This window comes from Rhipicephalus microplus, chromosome 6 (assembly GCF_043290135.1).
Source record: "Rhipicephalus microplus isolate Deutch F79 chromosome 6, USDA_Rmic, whole genome shotgun sequence".
NCBI classification, from domain to species: domain Eukaryota; kingdom Metazoa; phylum Arthropoda; class Arachnida; order Ixodida; family Ixodidae; genus Rhipicephalus; species Rhipicephalus microplus.
Window position 1 is genome coordinate 173,296,333 of NC_134705.1, and position 11,809 is coordinate 173,308,141.

Below are 11,809 nucleotides of genomic sequence, written 5' to 3' on the forward strand. Positions count from 1 at the left end.
CTATCGTGCTACAATTCGCATATGTAAAGGTAAATTATTTAAGCATAATGCAAAACATAGCGCATGTGTTGTCCACAGACTTCTTGTGTTATTACCATTGTGTGCAGTATAATAAATTTGAGTTACTGTGACCTTTGAATGAAACAGAAATGTCAATTTCGGCGTGACTAGGAGTCATTCCTTCCAGCTATAACTGAAGAACACAAGCATTGTTCATGCTAAAGAATCTGCGTACATGCGAAGCAAATAAGCAGCACTGCAGATATGACAGGTACGCTGTTAGTTGCTTTAATCCATCTGCAGAAGATGCTATGAACGCCAAAAAATAGTTCCAAGAATAAGTTGCCTTGAAAGACCGAGGCAAACTGAACAATAGTACACTAATTGATTGATTGATATGTTGGGTTTAATGTCCCAAAACCACTATATAATTATGAGATACGTCGTAGTGAAGAGCTGCGGAAAGTTTGACCAGCTGGGTTTCTTTAACGTGCACCTAAATCTTATCAAAATGCAGCCGCCACAGCCGGGATTCGATACTGCGACCTGCGTACAATCGAAGATTACTATCTAGTCATGGGTTGGTGTTTGATTAGCTGGCGTTGACTTGAAACGTAACGTGGAGGACTCGCCAGCGACCGCCTTAGTACGAGTTCTTAGACATCAGGGGCTCATGAAAAGTAATTTGAGATCTAATTTCACGCTAGTGACAACAACATAATGTCTCTTGTTTACCAGCTATTGCGTCACATCTGCTTTATTTTTTGTTTCAACGAAAGTGTTCCCTCCTCATAGAGATGGTGCGAATCTTATGTGTAGCTGATCAGCCTCCATTTTCTGAATGTTTGTGCTTCTATAGAACCTTCGCTACCAGTTGTATCTACCTTGGAATGCACTCTTGTGAGACACTTTAATTGCTAGTGTCATACTGTAGTATGCGCTATGTTGATTAATGGAAACAGCAGCCTTTATTACATACGACAGAAATGCGGCAGTACATGAACTTTGCGTCCTCGTGAAATACACCACATCTTAAAAGCATTACCTTTTTATTTCTGCTTGTTTACTGTTCAGTGTAAAAGTCGTTCATTTGTGTTAAAACTTATGTGTTAAAACAAACAACAACAATAAACAAGCAGTGCAGACCAGTGTTGCCAGATTGGAAGAGGGCTCTGACACCAAGTCTAACCAAAGACTTCAAAACGGTGGTTATGAAGTCATTTTTGCTTTCTTTTGGCGTTTTCCATGGAGGGCTTTGCCAGTCTTTCATGGAGGACTATGCCTAAACTCAGCTGGTTTCATAGCAGAGTTTAGGACAATTTCATTAATTCGCAGTTATTACTAGAGGCCACTTTTCTGTAATCTCAAAGTGACGACAGGTTATTCTCATGGAGGAGTTTAATTATATTATTTGACTTAACTGTCCAACTACGATATTTAAAAAATTAAATTAACTTAATTTTCTGAATTACTGTTCTCAATGATGTCCTCAACCCTCTTGAGTTGCCTGTCGCTACAGAAAAAGCACCGATGAAGACAGTGAGCAAATGGCGCCTTTTGCTGAATTTTAAAGAATATTGAACACATTTATTGAAACACCTTGTATGTACTACTTCTATTCACCTTTTCATAAACGCCTCCCTGGGTGCTGCCATAGCCCTCCTTGGGCTGTGCAAATTGGTGCGTCCCCTCGAAAATGCACTGGCAACGCTGCGTCATTAGCCTTTGTACTCCCGCGCACATCCCATCATGGTGGTGTTTTTTTTCTTCCTGTGAAAAGGTGTATAGACCTACCATATATCACACATTGCGCATATGCGTATATAAAAAAGTCGTATCCCGGCAGCGGCGGCTGCATTTCCGATGGAGGCGGAAATGTTGTAGGCCCGTGTGCTCAGATTTGGGTGCACGTTAAAGAACCCCAGGTGGTCGAAATTTCCGAAGCCCTCCACTTCAGCGTCTCTCATAATTATATGGTCGTTTTGGGACGTTAAACACCACATATCAATCAATCAATCATCGTATATAAAAAAGGCGCAGTTTTGCCGCAAAGACGAAGCGATGAACGTGATAGCAACAAATAAGAAGGTCACGCGCAGAAGGGAAAGCAGATCGAAACGTGCCCCGCGTTTCTCACGCACAAATGACGCACGAAACGTACTCACAGGTACAGATGCACGCGAATAAGGGTCTCAGTTGTTGCTTCGCTGTGTCTGAAAAGAGCGCGCTTTTCGCAGAGACTGTAATGATTGCAGTGACCTTCGTGCACCCGGTAACTACAACAGAATCGTTCCAGGTAAATCCCGAAGCCAGCCAAGACGTACGATCCTTCCCACCGCGAGATGTGGGCGCGCGAGGGAGTGCCGCCCCCCTCCTCTAAGCGGGGCAAAGTACGCGTGAAAGATGAGAGCACGCGCCGCCGCGCGATGTGTGAACGCAGTGCAGCGGAAGGAGTAGAGATATTTTGTCTAAGAAAAAAAAGGAAGAAGAAACGACGACCGGGAAGAGAGTGTAGGTGGTGCACCATCAAAAATGCTAGACCAGTATACGCCCGTTTCGAGTCCCAGGCAAGGAAACAAACACTGAAGACGGATCCCTGAAGAGATATGGGAAGAACATGGTGGGGTTGGCGGAGTATCTCGAGTTCGTGTCTGTGCGTGCGGGGGAAGTGGGGATAGAGCTTCTTGATGCGGTAATTAAGACTACTCGTCGTGCGCTGCCCGGTGCAGTGAGTGGGTGCTGGAAGTCCTTCGTAACGGAGCCAAATATTTCGGCCTATACTCCGAGCACCTGTTACGCGCGTCAGCCGCATCCTCGCGTGGCGTTCCGTTCGACCCATTCACCACAAGCGGCATTCACCAAATAGTAAATGCATGTGGGGTTGGTCTCCCTCTCGGCTCTGGCACATCTATACAGTCAACGATAGTTATAGCGCGAAAACAAAACGACGACACATAGACAAGGAGGACTCGAAAGACACATGCCCCGCCCGCATTTCTCACGCACAAATGACGCGCGAAACGTACTCGCAGGTACAGATGCACGCGAATAAGAGTCTCAATTGTTACTTCGCTGTGTCTGAAAAGCGCGCGCTTTCCGCAAACGGAGACTGCAATGGTTGCAGTGACCTTTGCGCGCCCGCTAACTACAACAGAATCGTTCCGATGAAAGCCAAATGCCAGGCAAGACGTACGATCCTCCCGTTCATGTGTATGTCTTTGTGTGGTCGTTTTGTTCTCGCGCTATAACTATCGTCATGCCATACCAACTAGCCCAAGCTGCCACACTTCTAAATATACAGTCGAATGCATTTCGCGCTCCACGCGTGGCGGTGTTCGTTGCTGCGCCGCTAATTTCTTCGAGGACGCCGGGTGTTCGCGCCCGCAGTTAAGGCGTCCGTGAAGGCATGCATCGCTAATCCTCGCGCCGAGCGTGAGAAAGTGCGTGCCAATCGTTGAGGGCCGCAGAGCGTGCGAAACGCATTTCAACTCCACCCCCGTTCCCACTCGCCGTCTTCCTCGACTGCGCTGTGCCGAGAGTTTGTGCCCCCAGGCCAGATTACTTACATTTCCACGCATGCGGAAGGGGGAAGGCATTGCCATCGCAATGCGCGCCCTCAAGCCCTGGGCCCAAGTTTTGGCGTGGAACTTGCACTCGGCTCGAAGCGAAATGCGCCAGTGCGCGAAGTTGGGCTATACAGTAGGTGGTCTAGAGTCTCGGCTTATCTGGCACTCTTGGAGTGGCCGCGCTGTATTTGCATTTAAGGCGGGAACTTAGTGAGAAGAGCTGCATTAGCAGTTTGTGCCCCGTTTCCACAATCACCCCTTTTTCTTGCACAAAAGATAAGCCTTGACATAGCTTCATAAAAAAAAAGTAATAATGACGCAGGAGCTAAGGACTGCATGAGACTCTTCCGCCTTGGAATGCCAGCTCGCAGTAGTACGTGTCATAGGTTTTGGAAGGCGTTGGTTCGAAACTTTTCATGCTTTATACAGGACCAGATCACATTGAAATGTCAAAAACTGAAATCAATGTTTTCTTTTTTTAACTTTTAGAGAGCCAGGACGATACAGGTATAGGGAAAAGTCACCTAAATCACGATGACATGAAACACTGACGGAGAGGGCCAGCACTACGTATTGAGCGGCTCGTAATGGTATCTCGTGGCATGAGCTCGGGAATATTGATTGATTTGTGGGGTTTAACGTCCCAAAAGCACTATATGATTATGGGATACGCCGTAGTGGAGGGCTCCGGAAATTTCGAGCACCTGGGGTTCTTTAAAGTGCACCTTTGGCAAATCTGAGCACACGGGCCTAAAACATTTCCGCCTCCATCGGAAATGCAGCCGCCGCAGCCGAGATTCGATCCCGCGACCTGCGGGTCAGCAGCCGAGTATACCTTAGCCACTACACCATCGCGGCGGGGCAGCTCGGGAAGATTACAAGGCGTCATCATTGGATTCATTGCTCGATGTTGGCTTTCGGGTGTGACTCCACTCTGCCTTTCACAGCGCGGAGCCACTACTTTTCAACGCGTTTGAACAACCTCTGACCGCGCGCTGTTATTGTTCTCGGCTTTAATTAACCCGGTGCAACTCACCACGAAGTATCAGCCATGAAACTATATGGGCGCCTCGTTATATAGAAGAATTTGTTTGTGACCTATGTTTACCAATAGATAGTTTTGACTGTACGGACCCTCGTACCACACACTGCACTGTCTTCTTCATTACGTGGCCATCACTTGCGAACTCTTGCTAGTCCGTCTATACTCGTGGACAACTTTTCTCGGCAATGAAGGGAAAGCTACAGATATGGTGGCTAGCATACTACAGGGGCAGACGTTCCGCACATCTACTGATACACTACGCGATGTAGCCCGGCATCGCGATTATATAAACATCGATTCAGACGCCGCTTGGCGTTCGCGGTACACGTAAGAAGAGCGACTTTCTCGCGCGTTCAAAAGCGCAATGTGATAACGATTAAATTAAAACAAATACGACTATCTTACTGGTGTGAGCTGCATCCTGTGTCAAAGAGCAACATGCATGAAATGAAAGTGTCTTTCATATCTCACGTCGAAAGTAAGGACACGGTTGTATAGGACTACATTAACTCGCCGTATAGAATACGTGCAATTTGGCTACGTAGCCTTCTGCGCGTTGCCAGTAAAATGGGTTGCTTACGATCGAAGTACCCTGGCTGTGTCAAAGGATATCGCCATGTCTGACTTTTTATTGTGCATAAATCCACGCTCGCTGGAAACTGCTATACGCTGCGACATAGCAGCTATACTCTTGTTTGAAGATACTCGCAGAGCAGGGGCGCGATGGTTGCCTCCCGTTTTTCCGAACTTGTGGTTATAGTGCTTATATAGAACAGCATCTGCTAATCACACTCGCGCTTATTAATACATTTTTCTAGGCTCTTGAGAGCTTGAACTTGATATGAAAAATTTCGTGGCAGTATACAAAACCATTTAGCTCAGTGTACCTTATCCTGCACACTTCAAAAGGGGTGAAATACGGAATGCGGAAACACCCGGGAGTGATAACCGCATCGGTGCAAAACGCCCGAGCAGGTACCTTAATTCTGCACGTTGAAATAGGGTTTCGCAATTAAATTGTTTCGCCCACCACCCGCCCTTGTACGGGAACGTAAGACCCGAAAATAGAAATTTAAAAGTTGACTTCAGCTTCGAAGCGGAAGTTGGCCGCATTTGTCGGTACCGCCTCGATCACAAATCTCTCAATAGGTACGCGGCGTCACCCCGAAATACGTTTTCGTCAGGGTGACGCGGGCGGCCAGTTGGGCATCTCCACTTTTGGCTCAAAACAATCGCTCCCCCCCCCCCCCCCATTGTGCAGGTGCCTTTTCCATGTTCTCGTCGTCATCCTTTTCGGGTGGTTCGCCGAGAACAATGCGGCGGGAGAGGGTAGCTTTTCGGCGGCACTCGCTCGAACTCTAGAGACACGCAGCTCCCTCCTCCTCCCCTCCCTCTCCTCGAGCCAGCGTATTGGAATGCTCGTGCTCCGCCTACGTAGAGAACAAAACGCGCGCATACAGGGGTGCCGTGCATAATGGAGCGTACGTGGTATCCAGGGGTGAAGCAAATCTCGGCGCATCCTTCACTGTATAGTGTAATACGGTGCAGTGCACTCGAAAGGCTGCTACGATTGCATGCATCCACACGCGGAGGCTTATTGTCACTCGTACATGAAAGAATTTCCACCTGTACAGAGGCAAACGTACGCGTGTTAACCTTGTTTCGAATTAACAAATGCTGTACAACTTGTGCACCAGTGACGATAACTTTCCGGAGTTCGCAAGGTTGTGTCTGGCAAACAGTGGAGAAGGAAACGCAGGATATGTAACGGTAGATATCATTCCTCACATTGAAACAAGCAAGGAGTTTAGAATTCGCGTATTCGGGTGAATAGTGCATACACGTTAAATCGATCACACTGAGGAACATGAGCTGATTTCTCGAATACTGCATCATTAAGCGCGTCTGTCGATTATAGCCTTGGCAAGTGATAGTGTGAACACTTCGAAAACTGTGCGGCTGAAGTGTTCCCCTTCGTTTGGTAAACAGATCTGTGTGACTGCCCGTGGTTCATCTAGCCGTGCGGGGTGAGAATGAAAACGAAAACGTTTTGTGCTATGACTCAATTACCAAAGTAAAGGGAGTTCGTTGTACGAACTGATCACACAGTGTCAGTCACTGTGCTTCAATGGGAATTTCGACCTATCCAGCTCACCATAGCACGCTAAAGCTAGCAAAAACCTGCTCTAGAAAAGAAGAAATAAATGCACGTGGGTCCTCACAAGGTTATAAACTATAGGCCCAGAAGTAGGCTGGCCTACAAGTAGCGCACCAAATTTGCAATGCCCATGAGTTAGTTTCGGTGGGCACAAATATCTCTTAGCACCCACTGACTTGAGTGCGAATGCTAACTTCGTTGAAGACACTGTCTATTGTTCTAAGCAGGGATTCACCGAAGAGCTCCATATGCTTATTGACAATGTACCGAGTCATTCATTAGAGCTATAGCCGCGCAGTTCAGCTTTCGTTCATTCAAGAAACCAAATTTCCACCGAGGAGAAAAGAATTGTTGTGCTTCACTGTTAGGCTTTTCTAAAATGCAGTGAAGCGCCATAAAGAGAGCTTTCACGCACCGCGGTGAAGCTAATGTGTGAGGGGAGCCATGGTCGCATTGCAAGAAAAGGGGGGAGGGGGTGAAACGCGAAGAACAGTTCGTAAGCTTAGATTTATGCGCACGTTTAAGAACCCCGGGTGCTCGAAATTAACGGGGAGTACTCCACTAAGGCGTGCCTTATTATGGTATCCTCGTTCAGGAGTGTAAATCCCCCCGAAGAGATTATTATTATTATTATTATTATTATTATTATTATTATTATTATTATTATTATTATTATTATTATTATTATTATTATTATTATTATTATTATTATTACGCTAATGCGCAAGATTAAGGAAGTCCGCGGAACAGATCACACGTTCCGGATTGAATTGTGGGGGCTGAGCGAGTGATCGCGTTAATGATGATGTGTCCCACAGCAATGCTTAACTGGTGTGTTATTCTGGACCCCGTCAAATTCCGCCATGTTGTCACATTCCGCCACTGGTTGATGCTGATTGGCCCGTTGGACAGCTACGACCTGGTCGCTGTGACACGTTCAAACTCACTCAGCCAGTCGTCAACATCTTCATGCTGCTCTCCGTGAAAGGGGCTAGGCATAAGCGGGTTCTGGACGGTGCAGTAGATCGGCGTGGAAGGTGTCGGAGCTTGCACGGGATCTTGTGTCGCAGTCATAGTCGCTGCGTCAGTAGTTGGTGTCTCAGGCGGTAGGCCTCGTTGGCGGTGGCTTACTCTGTGAACAGAAGTGTCCACGGGTGCAGGGCTTGCGTTCCGGCTGCTGGGCGGGGCCTTGGCCATCGGGTGGATCGTGAGATGCTGTACCCAGCACTTCCACCAGTCTTGTCATGTTTTTCACGACAAACTTGATATAATGGGCTTGTTGATAGCCAAACAGCAGCTTAGATAGATCGTCTTTGTCCTCTTTTACTCATGGAAATCACCCAAGCACACCATGTGGCAATATTAGGGAGTTTTCACATAGCATAAGCAAGCTTTTCGTTAGGTATCGTGTCACTGCGCATGCGTCGTACGCTAACCGCTGTGGGCTCTTGTTGACGAACGCTAACTTAGCATACGATACGGTACGGCTACCTAATATCATGACCAGTGGCACAGTGCAAATAATTCCGCTGTGTCAACTAATTACCGGCTGCACGTTCTGGTATGTAAGTCGCGTTCACGCTTCTCTCATCACCAGACCAGTGACGATGCGATGCACTCGTCGCTGAGTATGGGAGGCGTTGTGGGTTCGAATACAGGAAAACGGTTGCGTCGTGCCGTAGCCCGATCGTGACCCACCGTTGATGGAGTCGGTGTGAGCGCCCACGCTGTCCTGCGAAGTGGCGGTTGATTGGTCCGGGGCCAGAGGAGCGATCCCGTGCCTGCCCGAGGGCTGCTCGCTCGAATGTGCCAGCTACTCGAGCCTGCAAAGTGTCCGACCGTTGTGTCGACTGCAGCAACGATCGGTGCAGTCTGGTCTCTGGTCGGACACAACCGGGGTCGCTGCACCCCTGCGGAAATCTTCGCTTCAGCACTCGCTTCCCCGCGTTGCTCGGCGACGGGACCTGCAGGGGGCCAGCCTCCACACCACTCCTGCTTCTTTCGGCGCCAATTTTTACGTTCATTCGCCGTAACAGTCCGTCAATCAATACTCAAGACGCAATCACGGGGCATGACTACTTTCCACTCATAAAATGTTTTTTTTTCTTATTCCAAGACTGGTCTACTGTTGGGAGTCTACTCTTCGCGGTAAGCGACAGGCGAAGCAGTGGCCCGGAATGTTGATTACCATGCTCTGGCATACCGGTTCACAGCACAAAATAAGCCAACATCACCTTTTTCTTTTTTAAATAGTCACACGATTTCGTGCGTCGGCGGCGATGTCCACAGACGAGATGCGCATGCTTTCACCTCGCGTATCGTGACGCATGCTAGGATCTCGTGCCAACTGTTTGAGTTGGCCTTGGACAATTAAAGTAATGCGCATTTGCCGGTTCAAATGCGTGGCCTGCACATGTGTACCGCAGCGACACAAGACTAACATCCTAGGTACAGAAGCGCCGATAGCTTGGGAGGAGAGTTGCTATCAAGAACAAAGGCACGGGCTGTGTTAATTATGGTGACACATCAGTATATTTGTTCAATAGATAGCTCGGCCTGTTTGATTCGATGTTTGGTTAGCATCGAGTGAAACGTCAAACTCGCTATATCCTGTTTGTCTCCTTAGTTCTTGAAATAGAGAAAAATAAAGTTTTTATTTATTTATTTATTTATTTATTTATTTATTTATTTATTTATTTATTTATTTATTTATTTATTTATTTATTTATTTATTAGCAACGCCGTGGCGACACGCATGCGCTTATAGGGGATATACTTTTTTCTGGTGTGTTCCCCAAATAAAGTCAGTTGATGTTTAGGCGCTCGCCCTGTGCGATGTGTTCTTCTATTCACGGTAATTATTTATTTTCCACCTTTGAGCTAAACATTTGTCAGTTTTGGAAACTATCACGCAATAAGGTCTGCGCATCCCGAATTTCAGCGATATAAGTTGGAATATAAAGGGGGGGGGGGCGATTTTTTTAAAGAAAAGAAGAGAAACGTGAGCCCCGTAACTGTCTCTCGGGGGGAGGACACCTCAACAGTAGCTCACGAGGGATGGGCGTGGAGAAGGGAATAAAAGGATAAGATTAAAAGGTAGAGAGATAGAGAGAGAGGAAGGAGAGAGCGAGGTGGTGGGACAAGGAGCGACGGAAGTAAGGAGAAGACAGGAAAGAAGGACACGGTTGCAGAAGTCCGAGGACGGGGCACCACTGACGAAGGCACTGCGCCGTGTCGCCTGTAGGCAGACAGAAATTAGGTGCCTTCTTCCTTTTCCTCATGAATCACTAACAACAACCACTGACGAAAGCTCTTCGGCAAGAGGTGGCGTAGGACCAACCCCGTCGGCCAGAGCTACGCTGTCGTCGGAGATCGCGAGGGCACAACTGGCCTGCACGGAATCAAGAGAGCGAGTTCTGGAATATAAAACTATGCTCGTCCTCTAGGCAAGTGTAGTATTGCGTACGCTTCGGGTTATTATAAACGAAGTAAGAACAATACTGCAGCAAGTACTAACAGCGCAACGAAGTTCTTTTTTCAGGTTGTGAAGCTTCCGCGCGCCTTGTCCGGAGGTAAAGTCCCTGCAGCAAAGCGAGGCGTGACATTTCGAGAAGTCGTTCATTCCGTCCCCTGCGTCAACGGATCCCCTTTTCTTTCTTGGAAGGCTATGTTTCTACAAAGGCGGGGGTTTATTCTCTTGGGAGGTGGCACAATGGCTGAAGAATGCGTTCGCGACGTAGTGCGGTCCTTCCGAGATGGTTGGCCAGAAGACAGGTTGTGCGCGGATATGGGGAGTGTAGTTTCAACAGGAGTCTCCCTTACACACACACACACACACACACACACACACACACACACACACACACACACACACACACACACACACACACACACACACACACACACACACACACACACACACACACACACACACACACACACACACACACACACACACACACACACACACACACACACTTATATAATCCTTTATAAGAATGCGAGGTTGGCACCGCCTACTCCCCAACCCTATTCTTCCCCCTGAGGCGTAGGAAATCGGGAAGAAAGGCGCCGAAATGGGAGCCGCTTTGTTTCGCCTGATGGCCCACCCGTTCCCGAAAGAAAACGTCCCCCGCTGTGCTAGCGCGTACCTTTGTTCACGTTTCTACATATAGAGTATATATACGTATATATTTGTGCTGTCCCCGTCGGCTGGTGCGCTTTGTGCCGAACATCAATAGTGGTGCGTGTGTGTGTGATGACGGTCGGGACCCGACAGTGCGATCTCACGTGAACGCGAGAAGAACGTATATATCCTATGGAGTTATGGTCGCAATATATAGACCCAGCAACCACCTTCTCCCGTCTATAGAACCGCCACGGCAACACAAAAGCATCGGCCCGTAGAGGAGCGCCTTTCTTGGTGTATCACGTACCCCTTTCTTCACGTTTGTCAAAAACGAAACCACTCGCTGAGGGAATCGACTTTTGGCTTTTTTTTGTGTGTGTAGTATTCGCATAGGGGACGGCTTTTGTAGTCTGCATCGCGTCAGCTCACCTCTGTTTCAAAGAAATGATCGCTTTACTCATCCTTCTGTGAAGCCTTTGTGCGAACACTTTTTATGGAAATCGTAAATTAACTATACTACCTTGCGACAGTGCTTTGTTCGACCGGTCGTGTGTGCGCGAAGCGCCAAGTCGTGGAGTCCCCGACTGTAATAGAGGCAGATATTATCAGCTTCTAGAAGGAAAGAAAATAAGACGACGCAAACCACCATAAAAGAATGGGCGAAAGGAAAGGGCGTCATGCTTCTCGCTCCTCGCCTTAATGCCCGAAGACATTCCCAGGAAGGACGAGCGAGTAATAGGTACGGGCTTGCCATTGTCCATACTATGCTGAATGCGCCGGTTCTCGCCCGAGCTCTATAGGTATGGGGTGTGTAAATGAATATTATCTGGGGTTTTATATCCGAAAACCGCGACATGATTATGACAGACTCCGTAATAGAGGGCTCCGAAAATCGCGACCACCTGGTGTCG